At 45.1% G+C, this 23,887-nt stretch overlaps 1 pseudogene across 1 annotated transcript in view; it reads left to right on the forward strand.

Moving 5' to 3' along the window:
• The window catches only part of LOC311237583 (store-operated calcium entry-associated regulatory factor-like), a 118,727-nt pseudogene that overhangs the window by 54,158 nt on the left and 40,682 nt on the right, over nt 1-23,887 (forward strand). The window contains exons 3-4 of the transcript XR_014620986.1: nt 488-674; nt 12,441-12,699. The product of XR_014620986.1 is annotated as a store-operated calcium entry-associated regulatory factor-like (transcript). The remainder of the gene's footprint in view (nt 1-487; nt 675-12,440; nt 12,700-23,887) is intronic.

Consider the following 23,887-nt stretch of genomic DNA (forward strand, 5'->3'; position numbering starts at 1 on the left):
TCGTTCTGAATAAATTGTTGTACTTTTGCTATATTTCTGAGATGGAAGAACGATGTTTTCGCCACTTTGTTAATATGAGAATTGAAGTTCAGTTCTGAATCTATGATAACCCCGAGACTAGTGACCTCAGATTTGATCCAATGGGTGGAACAATGGTGGAACAAACTTCCCACCACAGTTAGAACAGCCGAAACCCGTCCAATCTTTTGCCGTCGACTAAAGACGCACTTCTTCAATCATTATCTGAAATAAAAAACAAAAGAAACTCTAACCTTAACTAACCTTACTGTCATGCACTTGTCCTAATAAACTAACCTACACTGTAGCACTCAACACTTTGATGAACATTGTTACTCAGCTGATAGAGTTGTGCCCTTCCTGCTGTCTTGTTGTACAGAACTTGTAAGTCGCTTTGGATAAAAGCGTTTCAGCTAAATGACTAAATGTAAATGTAAGACTGACCTGGACAATGTCTCCCTCTCTCCAGTGGGAATGTAAGACCGACATGGACAAGGCGTTCCGCTTGGGCCAGGTGGAGGTCAGCTGTGAGGGGTACAATCATCCAGACGACCCCTACATCCTGAAGGGCTCCTGTGGGCTGGAGTTCACCCTGGAACTCACCCAGGAGGGGAAGCACAGGCCGGGCGGCTCCCACGGCTCCAAGGGCTTCGGAGGTGGGATGGTGGGATGGAGGGAACACATGTTTTCAGAATTTAGATTCTTACGGTTTCAGTTTGATTCTTTGATTATCGATTCTTTACACAGCTTGGTTTGGTCAGAAAAATACTGTTTATTTCAAAGTTGTAAACAATAAAAAATAACCTTAACCTCTTTAGCCCGAGTGGTCCGTTGGCGGACCGCAAATGTGACCAGGTATGGACTTCAGGGTCATGTTGAGGGATCTTCATTTTTTTTTTTTTTTTTTTTACATATTATGAAAGTACAGATTCATACCTTCAAAATAAGCCATCACTTGAACATTTTGGTGGGATACTTTGCAAGCTACTTCCTATGATTCATGGTGATTATCACAAAACGTATTCAGAGATAATAGCCTTCAAGAGACGAGCAGGCTATTCGGTGACAATAGTGAAACAACTACAACACTACCCAGAAGTCATTGTAATCCATGGCCCCCCTCTCTCTAGGGCAATTAACACCTGGCAGCTTTCCAGTCTGAGGCTCTTTGTTATTACAATGAGTCTGGTGACTGCAAACACAACAAAAAGGAAAAGTCATGATAGTTTATTAAAAAATTTGTGTGGTAGTGAAAGGTTAACCTTCTGTAGTGTGGTAGTGAAAGGTTAACCTTCTGTAGTGTGGTAGTGAAAGGTTAACCTTCTGTAGTGTGGTAGTGAAAGGTTAACCTTCTGTAGTGTGGTAGTGAAAGGGTTAACCTTCTGTAGTGTGGTAGTGAAAGGTTAACCTTCTGTAGTGTGGTAGTGAAAGGGTTAACCTTCTGTAGTGTGGTAGTGAAAGGTTAACCTTCTGTAGTGTGGTAGTGAAAGGTTAACCTTCTGTGGTGTTGTAGTGAAAGGGTTAACCTTCAGTAGTGTGGTAGTGAAAGGTTAACCTTCTGTGGTGTTGTAGTGAAAGGGTTAACCTTCAGTAGTGTGGTAGTGAAAGGGTTAACCTTCTGTAGTGTGGTAGTGAAAGGTTAACCTTCTGTAGTGTGGTAGTGAAAGGGTTAACCTTCTGTAGTGTGGTAGTGAAAGGTTAACCTTCTGTAGTGTGGTAGTGAAAGGTTAACCTTCTGTGGTGTTGTAGTGAAAGGGTTAACCTTCAGTAGTGTGGTAGTGAAAGGTTAACCTTCTGTGGTGTTGTAGTGAAAGGGTTAACCTTCAGTAGTGTGGTAGTGAAAGGGTTAACCTTCTGTAGTGTGCTAGTGAAAGGGTTAACCTTCTGTAGTGTGGTAGTGAAAGGTTAACCTTCTGTAGTGTGGTAGTGAAAGGTTAACCTTCTGTAGTGTGGTAGTGAAAGGTTAACCTTCTGTAGTGTGGTAGTGAAAGGATTAACAGTAATAGCATGCCACATTACACATTATGAAATCTCGACGAAATACCTCTGAATAAGAATAAAAAAAAAAAATTAAAGATTCAATGACTAATTCGGCCAGAAACGGCTTTGAGGCGAAGCATTACTAAGCGCTTCTGTAGTGTGGCAGTGAAAGGGTTATGTGCCGTATTTGCTATCGCGTCCCGCTCTGAGCCTTACGAGATACTCTGTGATACATATTGTATCTCCCACGAATAAAAAACACATGCACCCCACCTGTATGGGGCCCCGCCCCTAATGGTGGCCACCACCCATATAACCATGACCCTGGTCATGAAACACCCTTCCTCTGTTTTCGTCCCAGCGTATTGGATGCGTGCACTATACGAGCTAGCGGAATGAAAAGATTTAGGAAGATTAATAATGTTGAGGGTTTACCGGAGAGTTGTTTTTCCCTGGATTCTCCGGAACTTGTTTCGGCGACGCATGAGACCTGTGCTGGTGGTTCCTCGGCTGACGGCGACGGACCGAGGGGCAGCGTACAAGGTTTGGCTAACGGGTCGGCTTGTACAAAGGTGAGGTCTGTGTCGGTAGGCGTCGATGTCGGTGTTGGTCGTGCTGTGGAGTATGTTTCGGCACCAGGGCCGGGGCGTCTTGGCGATCGTTCCACTGTAGTGGGCGATGTCTTGGCGATCCTGGAACATGCTGTTGACGCTAATGCTGATGCTTTTGCTAATGCTAATGCTACTGCTGCTTTTTCTGCTGACGCTGATGTTGACGCTGGAATGTCTAATAATCCCCGCCGCGGGTTTCCGCTTTTCCCTCCTCTTGCCAGCTTCATTGATGAAGGTCAGTCGGTGGTGGGTGGGGGGAGGTTCGCTGAGCTCTATTTACCTTTTTTACGGGTGAAGGGGCTGACGACGGGGTGCAGCCCGGGGGTGCCTTGGCTAAGTAGCCAGGTAGCTTCTTGTTTGTGCCCAGGCGGGGATGAACGACGTTCCGCCCGGCCGTTGCTTGATAGCATGTTGGCTCGGAGGGTGGCAGTATGGACGAATGAGTGGTATACTGCTGCAGGATGGCATTTAGCGGCGGCCAGTGTTGTGGCTCAGCTGGCTACTTTCCTATCCGAGATGGCGTCGGGTTGTAGGTCTTTGGGTCCGACCGACACTGTGAATATGATTCATGTTTGTGGTGTTATAGAGATCTTGACTCAGTCGCAAGCTATAACTGCGGGGAGGATTCGGATGCTATCGACCTTGGTTGTTAGGCATCTTTGGTTGGAGCAGTCTCCTCTTGGGGAAGAGGATAGGTTTTCTCTCCTCACGACTCCTTTTTCCACAGATAGTCTTTTTGGGCGTTCTGTGGAGGCGCAGGCGGTTTTTGATTCGGGTCCTACACCGCCTCACGCTGTGCAGCCAGAGGTGGGAGCACGATCTCGTCAACGACTGTGGCGAGGTCCTCGACAGGCGGCCATGTTTCCCCCGCCAGTGGTGCCCTGGTTGGAGAATCGACAGGGTATCGCGAGGCCGACAGTCTTGGCGGCCGAGGGATCGGCCATTTTGGGTGATTTCGGGGTTGGTAAACCACCCCGTCGTCATTTTGCCGCGAGCAGCCCGCTCCCCGTTCAGTCCGCTTTCTGTTACCCTCAGAAGCGGGGCTCTGAGTGTGTTCCTTTGGCTGCGGGCCGCGAACCTTCTTTGAAGCGTATGCGGCCCCATTCTTCGCTTCTCATGGAGACAGGGGCTGACACCCAGTTGATGGCTGAGCCTGGGTCTGTCCGTGAGAATGTTCCGTCGTCGCGTGGTTCCTACACCGCAGGTTGTGGGTGGGTGGAACCTGGTGTTACAGCTGTCACTAGTTTCAGTGGTCAGCAGGGGGACTCGGTGCCTCTTCTGTTGAAAGCTCAGCAGGGTTTACCCCAGCTTCGCCCTCGCCAGGCGGGGTGTCGCGCTGTTGCCTCCCACTCCCGTCAAACCGGCAGTGGTCTGCAAAGGAGAGGCTGGCGTGATTCGGGTGGTAGCAATATCACTGCAGGGCTTCGGCGTGTAGGAGTCCATGGGGTCCTCAGGCCTTGCGTGTCTGGCTGCGGAACGTCTCCTCAGCGTGTGCTAGAGGGGTGTTCAGGGGGTGAGTGTGTGTCCACAAGCTTGATGACCGCTCCTCCCGTATCAAACCGGCCCTTTCTGTCGGGGTCCTCCCTTGGTTGCTTTGCACGACGGGGGGGACCGGGCCAATTATCTGCTGTTCCTTGCGGCCCAGCGTCAGTTGACGGCGGGGCCACTGTGGGATTATGTTCACATATGGCGACGGGAATGTCCCTTGAATCAGTGGATGAGGAGAACGTTAGAGGAGGGGCTGGTTTTGCAATTTGCGCAGCCCCATCCTCCGTTCTCAGGTTTGGTGCCGACCCTGTTGTCAGGGTCAGACGCAGTGACAGCCCTGGCCGACGAGATCCAATCTCTGTTGGCGAAGCAGGCCGTCGTTGTGGTCCCGAGAGAGGACGCAATGTCAGGCGTCTACTCCCCTTATTTTCTGGTGCCCAAGAGAACTGGGGGGGTCAGACCTATACTGAATCTGTCCGTGTTCAATCGGTTGATTGTAGCGAGACCGTTCAGGATGTTGACCGTCCGACTCCTTCTGCTTGCTGTCAGGAGGGGGGACTGGTTCACCTCCATAGACCTGAAGGATGCGTATTTTCACATACCCATTTTCCCTCCTCACAGGAAGTTCCTACGGTTCCTTTTTCAGGGCGTAGCGTACGAGTACCAGAGGATGCCGTTCGGTTATTCTCTGGCTCCCCGCACATTCATCAAGTGCGTGGCGGCTGCTCTGGGGCCTTTACGTCGTCGGGGGATACGGGTCCTGTTTTATCTCGACGACATTCTGCTTCTCAGCCGTTCGGAGGAGGTTGCCAGGTCTCATACTCGGCTGGTGGTGGAATTCCTCACCGACCTGGGTTTTGCTGTGAATTGGAAGAAGAGTACCCCTCTTCCCAGTCAACAGGTGGAGTACTTGGGCTTGACGTTGAGGTCGATGCCCATGCTTGCGACCCTCTCGGAGCAGCGTCGGAGGGTTCTCCGTCACACGCTCGGGGGTTTCCGTCCGGGAGGGACGGTTACGGCGCGGCAGGTGATGCGCCTGCTAGGCCTTATGTCGGCGGCCCACACGGTGGTTCCTCTTGGCCTCCTTTTTATGAGGCGGATACAGAGGTGGTTTCTCTCTTTGAGAATAGATCCGGTGTGGGGCAAAGGGAGACGGTTGACGGTTCCTTTGTCGATATGGGGGGATCTCGCTTACTGGGGGAGGCTGGGTATCCTCTCCGCGGGGGTCCTCATGGGCGGCAGGGGCTCCCACGTCACGGTTTTCACCGACGCCTATCTCACAGGTTGGGGAGGGGCGTTGCGGTTCCATGTTGTGGGGGGCAGCTGGACGGGTCATGCCGACCCGGCTGTCCTGCATATCAATGTGTTGGAATTGAAGGCGGTTCTCCTGGTCCTCAAACGGCTCGGCCACCTGGTGGTGGGCAGAAACGTTTTGGTCAGGACGGACAATGTGACGGCGGCGGCGTATATCAACAGGCAGGGTGGGACTCGTTCTGCCCGCCTGCTCGGGGTGGCGCGCGAGCTGTGGCTATGGGCATCCCGCAGGCTGCGCAGTCTGCGGGCGCTCCACGTTCCTGGTACGGAGAATGTGGCGGCGGATGTGATGTCTCGGGGCGGTCCTCGTCACGACGAGTGGGAACTCCGCCCCGACATAGTCAGACAGATTTGGGATCGGTTCGGGGTGGCATCAGTAGATCTGTTTGCGTGCCGACGTTCTCACAAGTGCCCCTTGTGGTTCTCGCTCAGGCGAGCGGATCGTCCCCCCTTGGGGGTGGATGCCTTCTCGACCTTTCCATGGCCGCCCGGGCTTCTGTACGCCTTCCCTCCTGTGCAGCTGTTGGGTCAGCTGTTGGAGCGGATACGGAGGGAGCGCAGGACGGTGATCCTGGTCGCGCCGGACCGGGGCACGTCGGTGTGGTTCCCGGTCTTAATCCAGCTTCTGATCGCTCCTCCTTGGGTCATTCCGTGGTCAGCGACGGCCCTCTCGCAGCACGACGGAGTGATTTTCCAGCCTCCGGTGTTTGGTCAACGCCTGGTGGTGTGGCTGGTGAGAGGGTGAGTCTGGTGAGGATGGATCCCGCGGTGGTTGATACCATCCGGTGTGCGCTTGCTCCCTCCACTGTCGCGGTTTACGCGGGCAGGTGGCGTGCGTTCCAGGATTGGTGTAAGGGGGGGGGCTGGGACCCAGTCTCCTGTCCCCTGGATGCTGTTCTGGGTTATCTCCAGTCTCTTCTTGATAGGCTGTCGGCTTCGACAGTGAGGGTATATGCGGCTGCTATATCCTCCTGTCATGAGGGTTTTGAGGGGACTGCTTTGTTCAGCCACCCTCTTGTGAAGCGTTTCCTGCTTGGCGCTCGACGCGTTAAGCCGGTGCGACGCTCCTTGGCTCCGACTTGGGATCTTCAATTGGTCCTCGGTCGGTTGTCCTTGGCCCCGTTTGAGCCGCTCGAGCAGGCGCCGTTGGGACGGCTGTCTTTCAAGACCGCGTTCCTACTGGCTGTCACTTCCGCTAAGCGCGTGGGTGAGCTCTGTGCTCTCGGTACGTCCAGAGTGCCTGTCTTTTCGGACCGATTGCGGTGCCACTCTGCGACCTAATCCTGCGTTTGTGCCTAAGAATAGAGTTCTTTCCGCTCCCGGGATATTGTGGTTCAGGCGTTTCGTCCTCCTCCTCACGCTAGTGAGTTAGATGCGGGCCTTCACCTGTCATGTCCAGTCCGTGCTTTGGGGATTTACCTCAGCCGTACTCAGGACTTCAGGGTTTCCGACCAGCTTTTTGTCTGTTACGGTGGGGATCGTGCTGGTAAGGCACTGTCGACGCGGCGCCTGTCCCATTGGTTGTGCGAGGGTATTGCCCTCTGCTACACGTTGGCTGGGCGGGATCCCCCTGGGGGCGTCAGGGCGCACTCCACTCGTGGGGTGGCTGCCTCTGCCGCTCTCCTGGGTGGGGCCTCGGTGGAGGACATCTGTGCTGCGGCTTCTTGGTCCTCACCGGGCCCCTTTGTAAGGTTTTACCTCATGGACATGACCGGGGGTTCTGTCTCCCAGGCGGTTCTGGGGTCTGTGGCCTTTTCTGCTTCCCGTTCTTTGGTCGGGTAGCAGGAGTGTGTAGGTTGGGCCACAGTGTGTTGGGTCACACGTGGTTCCGCCTGTAGGGTGTGTTCAAGGGGTTCTGGCTCTCTCTTGTTCGCATTCGGGTGGAGTTGACTGCGCCCCCCCTTCATTAGGAAGGATGGGGTGACAGGGCTCCCCGCACCCCTTGATGTGGGCTTACGGGTCCTCAGGGGGTACATCTGTCGGGTCTCGCGCCCGCTCTTCCCCATTATCTCGTAAGGCTCAGAGCGGGACGCGATAGCAAATACGGCACATAACGAAAGGTTATGTAGATAACCTAGTTATGTTAGTATTGGCTGAGCGTCCCGCTCTGCGCGCCCTGAGTTCCCTCTTGAGGGATCTTTTCCTGGGACGGGTTTTTTGGCGAGGAAGGGTGTTTCATGACCAGGGTCATGGTTATATGGGTGGTGGCCACCATTAGGGGCGGGGCCCCATACAGGTGGGGTGCATGTGTTTTTTATTCGTGGGAGATACAATATGTATCACAGAGTATCTCGTAAGGCTCAGAGCGGGACGCTCAGCCAATACTAACATAACTAGGTTATCTACATAACCTTTCGTTAACGCGCGCCTCATCTCCCCTGCCTATACACGGTGCTGCGCACATTCACATTCATAACGTCCAGACAGGAGGGATACACGGTGCTGCGCGCATTCATAACGTCCAGACAGGAGGGATACACGGTGCTGCGCGCATTCATAACGTCCAGACAGGAGGGATACACGGTGCTGCGCGCATTCATAACGTCCAGACAGGAGGGGTACACGGTGCTGCGCGCATTCATAACGTCCAGACAGGAGGGATACACGGTGCTGCGCGCATTCATAACGTCCAGACAGGAGGGATACACGGTGCTGCGCGCATTCATAAAGTCCAGACAGTAACAGTTAAGCATTTAGATGTATTTAGATGTAAATACATGTAGTGTGGTAGTGAAAGACACAACAACAACAACAACTTACTTTTAACTGTATTAACAGATTCCGTGCTGAATGCCAGCGCAGAAAATAGTTTACATCAGGGCCCCCACAATAATAATAATCTCTCGCTCCGATGAAAAAGCCATTTTTTATCACTCCGTTTCCGTATTAAATTAATTTACTTTTAGCCATTAGGTTGGAAAAAATGCACCCTAACGAAATTCGTTCGCTCCTAAAATTCGAACTGTGTTTTAATGGTTTTTAATTAAGTTAAAACACGCGTTTTATAACGGCCGTCAAGGCCTCTTTTTTTTTTAATCTTTTTTTTAGACACTGCGTTACGTTGCTTATAACTTATAACATTAAGATAGTGTATTAATAGTGTGTTATTCTCTCTCTGAGAAAGGAGAGCTAAATAATGACGTCTGTGTGTTAACACCTATAAGTACACCTATTAAGCCCCCTGTGGACAGGCCCAAGCCCGCTCGTGTAGTTTTTTATCCTCAATTGAAAGAAAATTTGTGGAACTATTATAGCAATAATTACCTCATTTACAAGTTGTATTTAAGTTTGCAACTAAGGGCAAATAATGGAACAGATTAATGACAATTCAAATATGTAAAAAAAATCAAGATTTCGATTTTTGGGATTTTCTGGACAGCAAGACATTTGTTCATTTCAGAGCACCTCCCCCTTTGCGGATCAAATCGGGTTTGGTCACGGCGAGTCACAAATGACATCACGCCATCAATCCATCTCTACAGACTGTATGAATTAAAGTTGCGTTTTTTTCTTCTTTCAAATGTAGCCACGAGTAAAGACCCTAGCCCCCTAACCCTTATAGCATGCAGGTTATGCAATCATTATATGATATTCTGTACCCGCAAAAAGCTAAAACAAAAGGCAGGCTGTCACAAAACAGTCACATCTAGGGACCTCAAAACCTACTCTAGCGAGGCCTTTAACCAAGAACTGGAGAGTCTGGACTGGTCAGATGAGCTCAATGGTACACTAGTTCAAAAAACATGGCTTGGTTTCAAAACCAAATTCTCATCAATACTAAACAACATGGCCCCCCTAAGAACCACCAGGGTTAAAATCGTGCTGAGCCATGGATGCACACTGAAATACTGACCGCTATGAAAACCAGAGACAAAAAATGCTCTGAACTTCATAAAAGTCAGTCAAAGCTTACCAAAAGCTCAAACAGTGAACTCCAAGCCCACGTGGTTGAACTCAAACAACAAAGAAACAGACTAATAAACGATGTAAACACCATGATCAAATCTGCAAAAATAAATGTCATCAATGACAAAACTGAGGAAAACAAAAACAAACCCTGTGAACTTTGGAAATTACTCAACAACCAACTAGGCTGCAGTAAAAAACTAAACATAAAAGATTTACAAACATCAACATAAAGACAGAAAACACTCATCACAGACAAGCTGGATGTAGCCAATTACTTAAACATTTTCTTTACAAACATAGCCACAACACTGGTTATTAAACTACCCTCCCACTCAGGGCATTTTGGGGTAGAACACATCCTAGCCTTCTGCAAAGATGATTTCAAACTCGAAATGGTAACAACAGATGAGGTGCTCAAAAAACTGAGCGCCCTCCAACCTAACAAGGCCACTGGCCATGACAACATCCCCTCCAAATTCCTCAGAGACTCAGCAGCCGCCATCACCCCAGTCATCACACACATAATAAACCTCTCCATAAAACAGGGACACGTCCCCAAGGACTTCAAAATTGCGAGAGTGACCCCCCTGCACAAAAAATGCAGCAAATTAGACCCAGGCAACTACCGCCCTGTTTCTATTCTTACCTCCATCTCGACACTGTCAATCACTCCATTCTGATTGACAAGCTAAAAGCAATTGGTTTTGATAGTTCATCAGTGAGCTGGATGCAATCCTACCTGGAGGGGAGAGAACAGGTGGTGGAGGTTAACGGTACACTATCCCCCCCCCCCCTCCCAGTGAGCTGTGGTGTTCCACAAGGAGGCATACTAGGATAGCTACTGTTCCTAATTTATGCAACTTGTTCCTGTTCACGGACGACTCAGCCCTGCTGGTCTCTGACAGGGACAAGTTACAGGTTGAAAAAGCCCTCAGCTCTGAACTCTGCAGAATCTGCATATGGCTCGCTGATAACAAACTATCATTACACCTGGTCCATTCTCTTTGGATCAAATAACAAACTCAGCAAGACCGACGGCTTCTCAGTTACAGTCGGTGACAATATTGTCACAAGGAAAGAAGATATTACCTACCTGGGTTCCATCCTAGAGGCTAATGTTTCCTGTGACAAAATGGCATCCAATGTAAAAAAAAGTCAACCAACAAACTCGATTCTTGTACCGGATCTCCTCTCTGGTAAACAAGAATACCCTGAAGACTCTGGCAGGAGCACTCATTCAAGGGTACTACGACTATGCTTGCACCTCATGGTACCAAAGCACCTCAAAGGCGCTAAAAACAAGATTACAAACATCACAAAACAAACTGGTCAGACTACTGTTTGACCTTACTCCTAAAACCCACTTCACCCCTGCCCACTTTGACAACCTAGGATGGCTTAGAGTAGACGACAGAGTACAGCAACTTGCAATGGGCCTGGTTTACAAGATACACTACACCAGGGGTCGGCAATTAGGTTTGCTCACGGGCCAAATGTTCCCCAAACCATTGAATGGCGGGCCAGTATCAAAAACAATGGCTAATTTAATATAATGATAGTGATTTTTTTTTAACTCTGTCAAAATAAACGAGCTGCATAGGCATAATAAACTGTAAGCGACATATACATGTTTGCACTGTCTTTTTTTCTATTATAAAGTGCCTCTCGGGTGCATAACACATGAACAGATCAGTCATTTGATTTTAATGCAGGTGCTCGCATTATAAATCGAATGTATTATTATTATTATAACACATGAACAGATCAGTAGGGTGGGCATTTGATTTGCAGCACCGCGGCGGGTGTATTATTAATCGAATGTATTATTATTATTATAACGCATGAACAGATCAGTAGGGTGGGCATTTGATTTACAGCACAACGGCGGGTGTATTATAAATCGAATGTATTATTATTATTAAAACACAACTCACCATAATGCAGCCCTGCCCTGGGCTTATTATTGTTTCTGTTTCGGTCCTCCAAAATCCCTGCTAATGTTTGTAACATGTCAAATGTCCACTCGCGTTGAATGCAACTACTTTATCTTCTGCCAACTTGAACACAGTTGCTTCATTGCCTCGTGTTGCCATGTCAACACGCGAGAGTCACCTGTTGCGATAAACCCGTATTTTAAGTATGACTCCTGTTTATTAAAAGAAGCTTTATGTGTCTTGGAGGTCGTAGGCTCCTCTTCTGGCTCCTCCGTTGGTATTTCCCCGTTGCAAAGAAGCTATCCAAAGACGTTTGTTTTGTTATTTTTAACACATTTTTGCAAACGTTAGTCGCTCGCATGATCGTATCCCAAACGCGGAAGTGAAAGTGAAATTCCATTGGTTCTCCCAGTCCACGTGACCATTTCTAGCATTTCAATTGGCTATAGTGACAGACATAGATATGATGAATAGATAGATACAGCTTCACAAAGACACTCTGGCGTCACAAGTTAATATTTCCTGCGCGTAAAATAAACATCATATTCTCAAAATAAACTGACTGGCCAGAAATTATTGCTGGCGGGCCCATTTCGGCCCGCGGGCCGCCTATTGCCGACCCCTGCACTACACCACTAAGGTACCCAGCCATGTACATGTCGAAATACTTCCCAAAGATCAGTGAATACCACGACCACAACACCAGAGGGAGTTCCATCTTTGTCATAAAAGCCGACAGACGAGGGCAAAGTGCCGCGATGTGTGCGTGATGGTCTGATCCTTAAGTGGTTAAACATTATGCTAATAGCAGTAGTCATACCATCTCTCTCTCTCTCTCTCTCCCCCTCTCTCCCCCCCTCTCTCTCCCTCTCTCCCTCCCTCTCTCTCTCTCCCTCTCTCCCCCCCCTCTCTCTCTCCCTCTCTTCCCCCCCCTCTCTCTCTCCCCCCCTCTCTCTCTCCCTCTCTCCCTCCCTCTCTCTCTCTCTCTCTCTCCCTCTCTCTCTCCCTCTCTCCTCTCTCTCTCTCTCCTCTCTCTCTCTCTCTCTCTCTCTCCTCTCTCTCTCTCTCTCTCCTCTCTCTCTCTCTCTCTCTCTCTCTCTCTCTCTCTCTCTCTCTCTCTCTCTCTCTCTCTCTCTCTCTCTCTCTCTCTTTCTCTCTCTCCTCTCTCTCTCTCTCTCTCTCACAGCTTTTGGAGAATATGCCGTCAAGTTTCTTCGGTGGTTCCTCCGGTAAAAAGCATTACCATGGTAACCAGGAGCCATTGGCGAGCGAGGGTTCCGGCAGCCTCTGGGGAGTTGCCGTGCTACTGTTGCTAGGCTACGGCGTCTACAAGCTCTTCCTCAGTGGGAACACGGCCCAGGGGGGGCAGGAGGGGGACGCTGGAGATAATCGCCATGGATTCGCTGCAGGACCCCCGCCCCCAGGCTTCAGACCGGACTTCACTGGTAGGTGATACAGAATGTTAGCATGACCCCGTGTTAAAGGATTAGTAAAGCATGTTAGAAGTCAAGTACTTTTATTTTAGCATGACCCCATGTTAAAGGATTAGTAAAGCATGTTAGAAGTCAAGTACTTTTATTTTAGCATGACCCCGTGTTAAAGGATTAGTAAAGCATGTTAGAAGTCAAGTTCTTTTATTTTAGCATGACCCCATGTTAAAGGATTAGTAAAGCATGTTAGAAGTCAAGTTCTTTTATTTTAGCATGACCCCGTGTTAAAGGATTAGTAAAGCATGTTAGAAGTCAAGTACTTTTATTTTAGCATGACCCCATGTTAAAGGATTAATAAAGCATGTTAGAAGTCAAGTACTTTTATTTTAGCATGACCCCGTGTTAAAGGATTAGTAAAGCATGTTAGAAGTCAAGTACTTTTATTTTAGCATGACCCCATGTTAAAGGATTAATAAAGCACGTTAGAAGTCAAGTACTTTTATTTTAGCATGACCCCATGTTAAAGGATTAGTAAAGCAAGTTTGAAGTCAAGTACTTTTATTTGAGCATGACCCCATGTTAACACTTTGAGTGCCGCGCTGTTTTCGGGCCCCAGCTATGCACTGCCACGCATTAAACTATAGGAGTGCATCACCTTGTTTGTAGAGCTATAACTATATTCAATAGCTATGGATACAATACCATGATCATTTGACAGTAATAACCTTCCGTTCAAGATGCAAAAAAGAAATAATTTCTCCATCCATACGTTCCCGTTTTATACCGTGGTGAATATGAGTGTTATTTCGGAATGATCCGGGCTAATTCATGGGAGGCTGGTTATACGCTGCAACGTGTATTATACTAAATCCATTGGCGTTTCATCCCTACACACGCTACAATTAAAAAACCAAATGCATATGATCGGTATTATGTTTCATCATGAATGCATGAAAGGGGGGGGGGGGGGGCGTTTCTGATTAATTGATTGCCAATAAGTTATAACGGCATTCGTTATTACCACAACATACGTTGATCAGGGGGATGGCTATGAAAACAATGCACATCAAGCTGAAATTGACGTAAAATTGTTCTTACCTGTGGCTGGTGGGATTCCAAAAAGAATATTCCAATTATTTGATCGCCATCTGGTAGATCGTATGTCCATTTGGTCCACGATATAATCCACCACAGCATATGGTTCTGGGGTCCCGAAAACTATTCAATGCGATCGGTGAAGCCCTAGTGTAACTGAGGGGTACAATTCCCTGACTGTATTGAGAGTATGGTATTATTAAACCACTACTTAGTTATGTACTTTAATTACTGGCCATACAGTACATGAATATATATATGGTGAACACCCACACAAGAATACGGCAATGACACATAAAGTTCTATTTAGAGGGTATTTATTATTATCAGAGCAAGCAACGTTAGGTTACAGATTGAGAATTATACTCGCGCTTGTAAGGCGAAGAACACACGTAAAGTAGGTCAAGAGCGTAAGTCAATGAGAATAGTAAGATGGGTCTAAACTGACGCCACCTGTAGCATAGCAATTACATAAGGCACACTAGTACCAGCTGGAGACACTGGGGGGTTCCCTCCGGGTGTAAGGCCGGCAGGGTAGAGGAATGTTCGGGTGCAAAGTCTGGGTCAACGAGGAATAACGAGGTTCCAGATACAGGAACCAGTGCAGTACTCCCTTGATCGGTAGACAAAGCAACAGCTATAATCCAGTATGCACGACAGCATGGATGAAAGCTAGCCAGCCTCCTCCTAGAGGCGGGCTCGAGGGATGCTCCTCACGGGGGGTAGATCCCACACAATAGTGGGGTAGACGGTTCTCTGCTCCAGCAGTCACGGTACCAAAGCAATATAATCCAACCAGAAAAGGTTCTGCAGTCGCCGGGGTAGGTTCTCCGGTGTACATATTCAACGGTTCTCGTCTAGGACTCCTCGGGTGGGGGCACGAGTTTAGGCCGCCCAGCCTGGATAAGTGCACTAGCTATATACACGACGAACCGGTGGTAATGCTGGTCACTGAAGAACGGTAGCCGCACGATACACTATAAATGATAGACTATTACTTCACATTAGAATAAGTCGAACTCAACGGTACTGCGTTAAACTCTGACACTTTAGCAATTTATTCGCACGCGGTTCTCAAGGCTCTATTCAGAGGCAAAGTTGCCCACTTCACTGCACGTTGTCTCGTGGTGAAGGCTTTACTAGTAATGAACGAATTGCTGCTGTTTCCACCTGCGCCGTATTTATACGTAAGGTGAATTATCTAGTGCCAACCTCAGTTCTGTCTCGTATTACTGCGCAAACCTGGACATGTTGAGACATGCCTTGGCGTTGCCTTTGAACTTGCCATTGGGGGTATGGTCGTTGGCGCTGTCCAATAGGAGAACGAATATTATGGTCTGGTTTGTACCCAGGTAAAGGGATATTCCGTGTATATATACAAAGAATATACAAGGGATATCAAACGATATACAAATATTATACAAGGGATCTCAAGCAATAAATATATATATTCGGTTTAATCTGACCCTTTGTAACACCTAGGTTCACCATTACGAGGAAAAGAGCCCCCGGAGCATTTTCAGTGTAGCACCCGGTCTGCACCCGGTCAGTGTAGCACTCTCGATACTGCCTACTAGCAGGATCTGGCCGATACTGCACCTTCAGAGTCCCAGTATGCCTTTTACAGGCAACATACAGCTCCCTGACATTGAATAGGGTATTAAAATCGAAAAAAAGGAAAAACTATCCAGAAACTACTTAAGTAGTTTTTTGGCACTGAACGACTTAGGCCCAGAAATGACTTACAGTAAGTTGTTTTTTGGCACTCAAGCAGTTAAAGGATTAGTAAAGCAAGTTAGAAGTCAAGTACTTTTATTTTAGCATGACCCCATGTTAAAGGATTAGTAAAGCATGTTAGAAGTCAAGTACTTTTATTTTAGCATGACCCCGTGTTAAAGGATTAGTAAAGCATGTTAGAAGTCAAGTTCTTTTATTTTAGCATGACCCCATGTTAAAGGATTAGTAAAGCATGTTAGAAGTCAAGTTCTTTTATTTTAGCATGACCCCGTGTTAAAGGATTAGTAAAGCATGTTAGAAGTCAAGTACTTTTATTTTAGCATGACCCCATGTTAAAGGATTAATAAAGCATGTTAGAAGTCAAGTACTTTTATTTTAGCATGACCCCGTGTTAAAGGATTAGTAAAGCATGTTAGAAGTCAAGTACTTTTATTTTAGCATGACCCCATGTTAAAGGATTAATAAAGCACGTTAGAAGTCAAGTACTTTTATTTTAGCATGACCCCATGTTAAAGGATTAGTAAAGCAAGTTTGAAGTCAAGTACTTTTATTTGAGCATGACCCCATGTTAACACTTTGAGTGCCGCGCTGTTTTCGGGCCCCAGCTATGCACTGCCACGCATTAAACTATAGGAGTGCATCACCTTGTTTGTAGAGCTATAACTATATTCAATAGCTATGGATACAATACCATGATCATTTGACAGTAATAACCTTCCGTTCAAGATGCAAAAAAGAAATAATTTCTCCATCCATACGTTCCCGTTTTATACCGTGGTGAATATGAGTGTTATTTCGGAATGATCCGGGCTAATTCATGGGAGGCTGGTTATACGCTGCAACGTGTATTATACTAAATCCATTGGCGTTTCATCCCTACACACGCTACAATTAAAAAACCAAATGCATATGATCGGTATTATGTTTCATCATGAATGCATGAAAGGGGGGGGGGGGGGGGCGTTTCTGATTAATTGATTGCCAATAAGTTATAACGGCATTCGTTATTACCACAACATACGTTGATCAGGGGGATGGCTATGAAAACAATGCACATCAAGCTGAAATTGACGTAAAATTGTTCTTACCTGTGGCTGGTGGGATTCCAAAAAGAATATTCCAATTATTTGATCGCCATCTGGTAGATCGTATGTCCATTTGGTCCACGATATAATCCACCACAGCATATGGTTCTGGGGTCCCGAAAACTATTCAATGCGATCGGTGAAGCCCTAGTGTAACTGAGGGGTACAATTCCCTGACTGTATTGAGAGTATGGTATTATTAAACCACTACTTAGTTATGTACTTTAATTACTGGCCATACAGTACATGAATATATATATGGTGAACACCCACACAAGAATACGGCAATGACACATAAAGTTCTATTTAGAGGGTATTTATTATTATCAGAGCAAGCAACGTTAGGTTACAGATTGAGAATTATACTCGCGCTTGTAAGGCGAAGAACACACGTAAAGTAGGTCAAGAGCGTAAGTCAATGAGAATAGTAAGATGGGTCTAAACTGACGCCACCTGTAGCATAGCAATTACATAAGGCACACTAGTACCAGCTGGAGACACTGGGGGGTTCCCTCCGGGTGTAAGGCCGGCAGGGTAGAGGAATGTTCGGGTGCAAAGTCTGGGTCAACGAGGAATAACGAGGTTCCAGATACAGGAACCAGTGCAGTACTCCCTTGATCGGTAGACAAAGCAACAGCTATAATCCAGTATGCACGACAGCATGGATGAAAGCTAGCCAGCCTCCTCCTAGAGGCGGGCTCGAGGGATGCTCCTCACGGGGGGTAGATCCCACACAATAGTGGGGTAGACGGTTCTCTGCTCCAGCAGTCACGGTACCAAAGCAATATAATCCAACCAGAAAAGGTTCTGCAGTCGCCGGGGTAGGTTCTCCGGTGTACATATCCAACGGTTCTCGTCTAGGACTCCTCGGGTGGGGGCACGAGTTTAGGCCGCCCAGCCTGGATAAGTGCACTAGCTATATACACGACGAACCGGTGGTAATGCTGGTCACTGAAGAACGGTAGCCGCACGATACACTATAAATGATAGACTATTACTTCACATTAGAATAAGTCGAACTCAACGGTACTGCGTTAAACTCTGACACTTTAGCAATATATTCGCACGCGGTTCTCAAGGCTCTATTCAGAGGCAAAGTTGCCCACTTCACTGCACGTTGTCTCGTGGTGAAGGCTTTACTAGTAATGAACGAATTGCTGCTGTTTCCACCTGCGCCGTATTTATACGTAAGGTGAATTATCTAGTGCCAACCTCAGTTCTGTCTCGTATTACTGCGCAAACCTGGACATGTTGAGACATGCCTTGGCGTTGCCTTTGAACTTGCCATTGGGGGTATGGTCGTTGGCGCTGTCCAATAGGAGAACGAATATTATGGTCTGGTTTGTACCCAGGTAAAGGGATATTCCGTGTATATATACAAAGAATATACAAGGGATATCAAACGATATACAAATATTATACAAGGGATCTCAAGCAATAAATATATATATTCGGTTTAATCTGACCCTTTGTAACACCTAGGTTCACCATTACGAGGAAAAGAGCCCCCGGAGCATTTTCAGTGTAGCACCCGGTCTGCACCCGGTCAGTGTAGCACTCTCGATACTGCCTACTAGCAGGATCTGGCCGATACTGCACCTTCAGAGTCCCAGTATGCCTTTTACAGGCAACATACAGCTCCCTGACATTGAATAGGGTATTAAAATCGAAAAAAAGGAAAAACTATCCAGAAACTACTTAAGTAGTTTTTTGGCACTGAACGACTTAGGCCCAGAAATGACTTACAGTAAGTTGTTTTTTGGCACTCAAGCAGTTAAAGGATTAGTAAAGCAAGTTAGAAGTCAAGTACTTTTATTTTAGCATGACCCCGTGTTAAAGGATTAGTAAAGCAAGTTAGAAGTCAAGTTCTTTTATTTTAGCATGACCCCGTGTTAAAGGATTAGTAAAGCATGTTAGAAGTCAAGTACTTTCAAATGTAGCCTTAGCATGAGGTGTTGGCTTTGGTTCTTTTATGCTCTGCTTGTTCCTGGTGGAAGTGTCAGTGCTACTTGGCTGGTTAGGGATAGGGGTAAATGGCTGCTTTTTTATAAATTGCTGCTTTTTTATATAGCGCTTTTATCCAAAGCGCTTTACAATTTGTTACTCACATTTTACCCATTCACTCACACATTCACACACCGACAGCGGAGGCAACCATGCAAGGTGCCAACCTGCTCATAGGGAGCAATTAGGGGTTAAGTGTCTTGCTCAAGGACACATTGACACGCTGCCCGGGAGGAGCGGGAATCGAACCGGGAACCTCCGGATTGCCAGACGACTGCTCTACCTCGCGAGCCTTTAGGGATAGGGTTAGGGATAGGGTTCAGATTCAGATTCAGAGTTTTATTTGCCACATGGAAGCAATACAATCATACAGTTTTCATACAAAAACATAAATACAGTTCTACCATGGGCAAAAGGAGCAGGAAGAGAATAAATCTTATGGTTAACTGCCCCCTATTCCTAAACTAAACAAGTATCACTTGATGGTCGTCGTACAAGCTAATTTACACAAAATAATAATTCATACCATATACAAAGAAACAAACAATCCACAGATTAAGCAATAATAATAATAACAATAATAAAGAAGAAAAGAAAAGAAAATATATCACTATTCAGATTCACATTTGAATCTCATACTGACTACATTTTCTTTTAACACTATGATCGCCGGGGACGAGTTAAGACGTCATTCCTAGCCATGCTCATTCTGCCGAAGACGCTGTAACTTGTCTTTGATGTAAATATTTCAAAAATCTGTCATCGAAATCATATTTCCTTTCCGGAGCCCTGAGATGTACTGGTGAGCTCCACTCAACTGTCTAACGGTTCGAGAGCGCCATCTGGTGGCCGATCGGCAGATCGGCCAAGAGGGAGGGGCGCGCCAAACAGGAAGTGCTCATCCATATGTGCTCCGGGCACTCGCGATCGGTAGCCGGACTCCATCTCAACACACTGGATGATCAATCGCTCGCCCTAACTCAATAAACAACGTTATTTGGACGTATATAGTATTATACAACCTGGAAATGGTTCATCAGGATCAACATCCCATAATCGAAAACTGTCTACTCCACGCTGATCGTCCAACGGCGCAAGGAACATACGGTAAGATTCAGCGTTATTTTCGAACGTATTCCATATAAACTGCTATGATGAACATATGACCCACTCTGGATGAATCATCTAACGCTGCCCACGGAATTATAAACGATCCCCCGCCCATCCGGTCATCATCAGATCATACGTAGATCATTCTAGAAGTACGTCCAGTTGAAATTTTTCATCTCGCACAGATTCCTACCAAACTATTTGATCATCAATATAATGCATTTAGGGCTATAAATCACGTTCTGAAGAAAGCTGCAGAAAACGATAAAAACATACTTATACTTTAGACCATATTTTAGTATGAATATGTGAATGAAAAAGTTTAACGTTGCTACACCCTGAACAATACATATAGGACATTGAATGGGCCATAATAATGGCAATGTAGCAATAGAATTTAAAAAGTTATAGCCATGCAAAGAAGGGGAACTTCTCCATAGACAAATAGAGCTGGCGAGGGATGGTAAATTATGAATTTAACCCATGGCGATTAAAGTGTTAATAATTATTTTTGAATTGACAAACACTATTACATTCCTTAAGCTCACTATGGAGAGAATTCAGCCATTAGATTTATCACCGGTGATAGTTATGGTACTCACCATTGTATCCTATATAATAAGGTCGGGTGGGCCTCTCTGGCAGGGAGACGTAAGTTGCATTGTAATCTTTTTATCTATAAAGCCATAATTAGAGATTGTCCAAATTATATGAGTTCTTTATTGGAATGGACCACTTGACCCTGTCATACACAATACAGTTTTTGGCTTACACTTAGAGTGCCTAGAGTTTGTACTGAACTTGGTAGATCTGCTTTTGGCTTTTTTGCCCCTACATCAGGGGTGTCAAACTCATTTTCACAGAGGGCCACATCAGCATTATGGTTGCCCTCAAAGGGCCAAAGACCGTATAAATGTTAATGTAATGTAAAATAAATGTAGCTACACATTTACATATTGTTAAACATGGTGTTTCTGTATTTATTACTTATTCAAGTTATACATATTGCATATTCATTTGCATAAATGTAAAAATATATGTTAGCTTATGTTATTTTAACAAATAATTTTAGTTTATCAGAACCCCATATTACTCCACCAATCAATGATCAAACCATTCAAGTAAATAACAAAGAAGAATATCATCAAATACAAGCTATGACATTAAGTTTGTTCAAAACCTTTTTGTCACAGTCAAGAGGGGCAGAACTAACAACTGTGAGCTGCAAAGAACACGTGGGACAGATGTAGCAGATGTTACAAAAACAAATGGCTGCACACAACCTTGCAGAGGCCATACATCCAACTAATGGAAGATAGTTTAATTAACTTTAACAGATTGCAGAATGGGTACAGTACAGTACAGCTCAATACACACAATTGTTAAGGGGATGCAGACCAGAGAAAGACTTTCGACTTGTTTACATCAGGGTCCCCCATTTTCAATTCGTAATGAAATTGCTATTATGTGTCTGCATGAACACACAACTGTAACTGTACTCAAAAATAACAAAATAAGGGTTGTCTCAGTTCACAACTATATTGGTCAAGTTTTGGGTGGGACTTGTTTGCGTCCCTACAGCTTTTTATTCAATTGAGCGAGATGCTCGGTTATGTCACACAGCCAGTTTGCATCTGACAGTTCAGACAATATTTCTTCAACCCTTTGTTACCTATTCCGCCTGGATCTTTTTTGTATTTTGGGCTGTAAAATTGTCAAAGAATGTCTGAGGTGTAAGTGCTTTTGGCTTTTTTCCTTTGTTACCTCAGATGTTCAACATACATGTATGTGTAAGAATGTGTAATAACTAAGGCTGTCAAAGTTAAAGCTTTATTAACGCATTAACCCACAATTATTTTAACACTGCTATTTTTTAACCCAATATTAATGTAAAAAAAAAAAAAAACTTTTTTTACCTGAGCTCTTGGGGGGCCACATCAAATGACGTGGCGGGCCGGATTTGGCCCGCGGGCCGTGAGTTTGACACCTATGCCCTACATCAGTGGTTCCCAAAGTCGGGGTCGCGACCCAAAGGTGGGCCGCGAGCAGCCACGGATGGGCCGCGAGATGATTAAAAAAAAAAAAAAAAAAAACAATTTATTATTTATTTTTTATTTTTTTATTTAATTTTTTTTTGTCAGGCCACTGAACTTAGAAGCAGGCCAGGACAGTGTTTCTAGTTGTATTCAAAAATTCTATTCTATTGTATTCTAAAATGTGACTATATGGTTTTATATTAACTTAATAAATAAACAAAAACGAAAAATCTACTTATTTCAACGAACATTTCAAACTAAATAACAGATTATGCACATAAAACGCTGAAAACAACCGAAGCAACAATAGTATTTTAATGAGGCTATTATTATTATCATTATTATTTTGCAACAAGTTAGCCCTCTCATAAATAGCACATATAAATGAATAACTAACTTGAACTAACTTAATAGGTTTGAAGTGATATTTGGCTTAAAAAATCGGTCGCATGGCAAAAAAAAAAAAAGCCAGACGATGTGCATTGGGCCGCGGCTCTCTGACGCCTTATTTTCTGGGCCCCGGCCTGAAAAGTTTGGGAACCCCTGCCCTACATCATGGAATACCCTGCAGGAAACACTGAAACTAGACACTCTAGTGTCTATGGGTCGGTTTAGAACCTTAATGACCAATCAGGTCACCACAATATGTAATTGTTTTTAAATTATTACCTCTGTTTTAATTTTGAGCTATTTTATTCTTTTTAAAAGATTTTTTATTATTATTTTTTTTTTATGTATTTTAAAATGTGCTCTTAATTATTCTGATTGTCTGATGTCTTTATATTTATGAACACACTGTGACACTTGTGTATGTAACATCTCGACGGCACTGTAAATGAGTTTAATTACTCAGTGTATTATCGAGTATAAATAAAGATTGAATGAAAATTCCACAACTTTACACCAATAACTGAAGGACACAAGGTGCGTACAAACTGATGTTTAACATTTTATTTCCTCCTACTAAACTCACTTTCTAAATGAAAAAGATTTTGTAACTTTTCTGGCAGTATCTTATTTTTTGCCCTAAACATAATTAACACTGTTTGAGACTTAACCATGTCTTCAAGTTTAATTATTCTAGATTTAATAAATAATATTTATGTTTGTGTCTTATGTTATGTGTGATTCTTACAGCCCTCTTCTGTAGTATATATAATGGTTTTATATTGGTCTCATAAGTATTCCCCCATACTTCAACACAATAACTGAGATAAGGTGAGATGAGTGAACTGTAGATTGTTCTCATTGCCTCATACTCTAACACAGGGGTTGGCAACCTGCATGCGGCTCTTTAGCCAATCAGCTGCGGCTCCCTGCCCCAAAAAAAAAAAAGAAAAAAAAAATTCTCTTATTTTGGAGATCGATGTCATACTGTGACACTGAAATGAAAATATAAAAAAATATTTCATCAACTAAAATATACAGTACGTCACACCCCGCGCCTCTCCCTGCCGTCTGCAAGTGGCTAATCTTGAGTTTCCGACCCCCCAGTAAGCTAACCATGGATAAATCCAAAAAAAGGAAAGTGAGGAAAATAGAGGGTTTAATTCAGCGTGGACAGATACATTTGCTTTCACGACTAACGATGCAGGGGCTTACCTGTGTGCCTGATATGTGGTGCGAAATTTGCGAAAAACGAAACATTTACTTTTTATTTTATAGATTTTCCACCGGCACCCAATGCCGGAAATAATGCAGTGTTGACCAGTTTATAAAAAATATTTAAAATGTTTATTAGCAACACCGAGCTTTCAAACCACCCCGGTTTTGTGTGTGAAACCCTCGTGTAACTGTGAGTACCTTTGACATTTCTCTGTGACAGATTTAGAACGAACAGTTCGTAAATAACCAGTGCTTCAGAGTGAATGTTCCCATGACTAGTTCGGTCGAATTAGTACACTCATTTGAGTAGTGGAAAAGGGGTAGGATTAAATAAGTGTATACTTCTTCCTACTCCTTTTCGAACATACGTAAATTGAGTTATGTTTTGCTTTTGTTTAGTTATTTATTTAGTTTGAGTTATGTTTTGATTTTGTTTATTTATTTTGTTTGTATTCATTTATATGTTCGAAATAAAGATTTCAAATCAAAAGGACTCAAATAGAGCTGCATAGTTCAGGGTTTTATTTCAAA

This window comes from Notolepis coatsorum (genome assembly GCF_963971535.1).
Source record: "Notolepis coatsorum genome assembly, contig: SUPER_11_unloc_1, whole genome shotgun sequence".
Lineage (NCBI taxonomy): Eukaryota > Metazoa > Chordata > Actinopteri > Aulopiformes > Paralepididae > Notolepis > Notolepis coatsorum.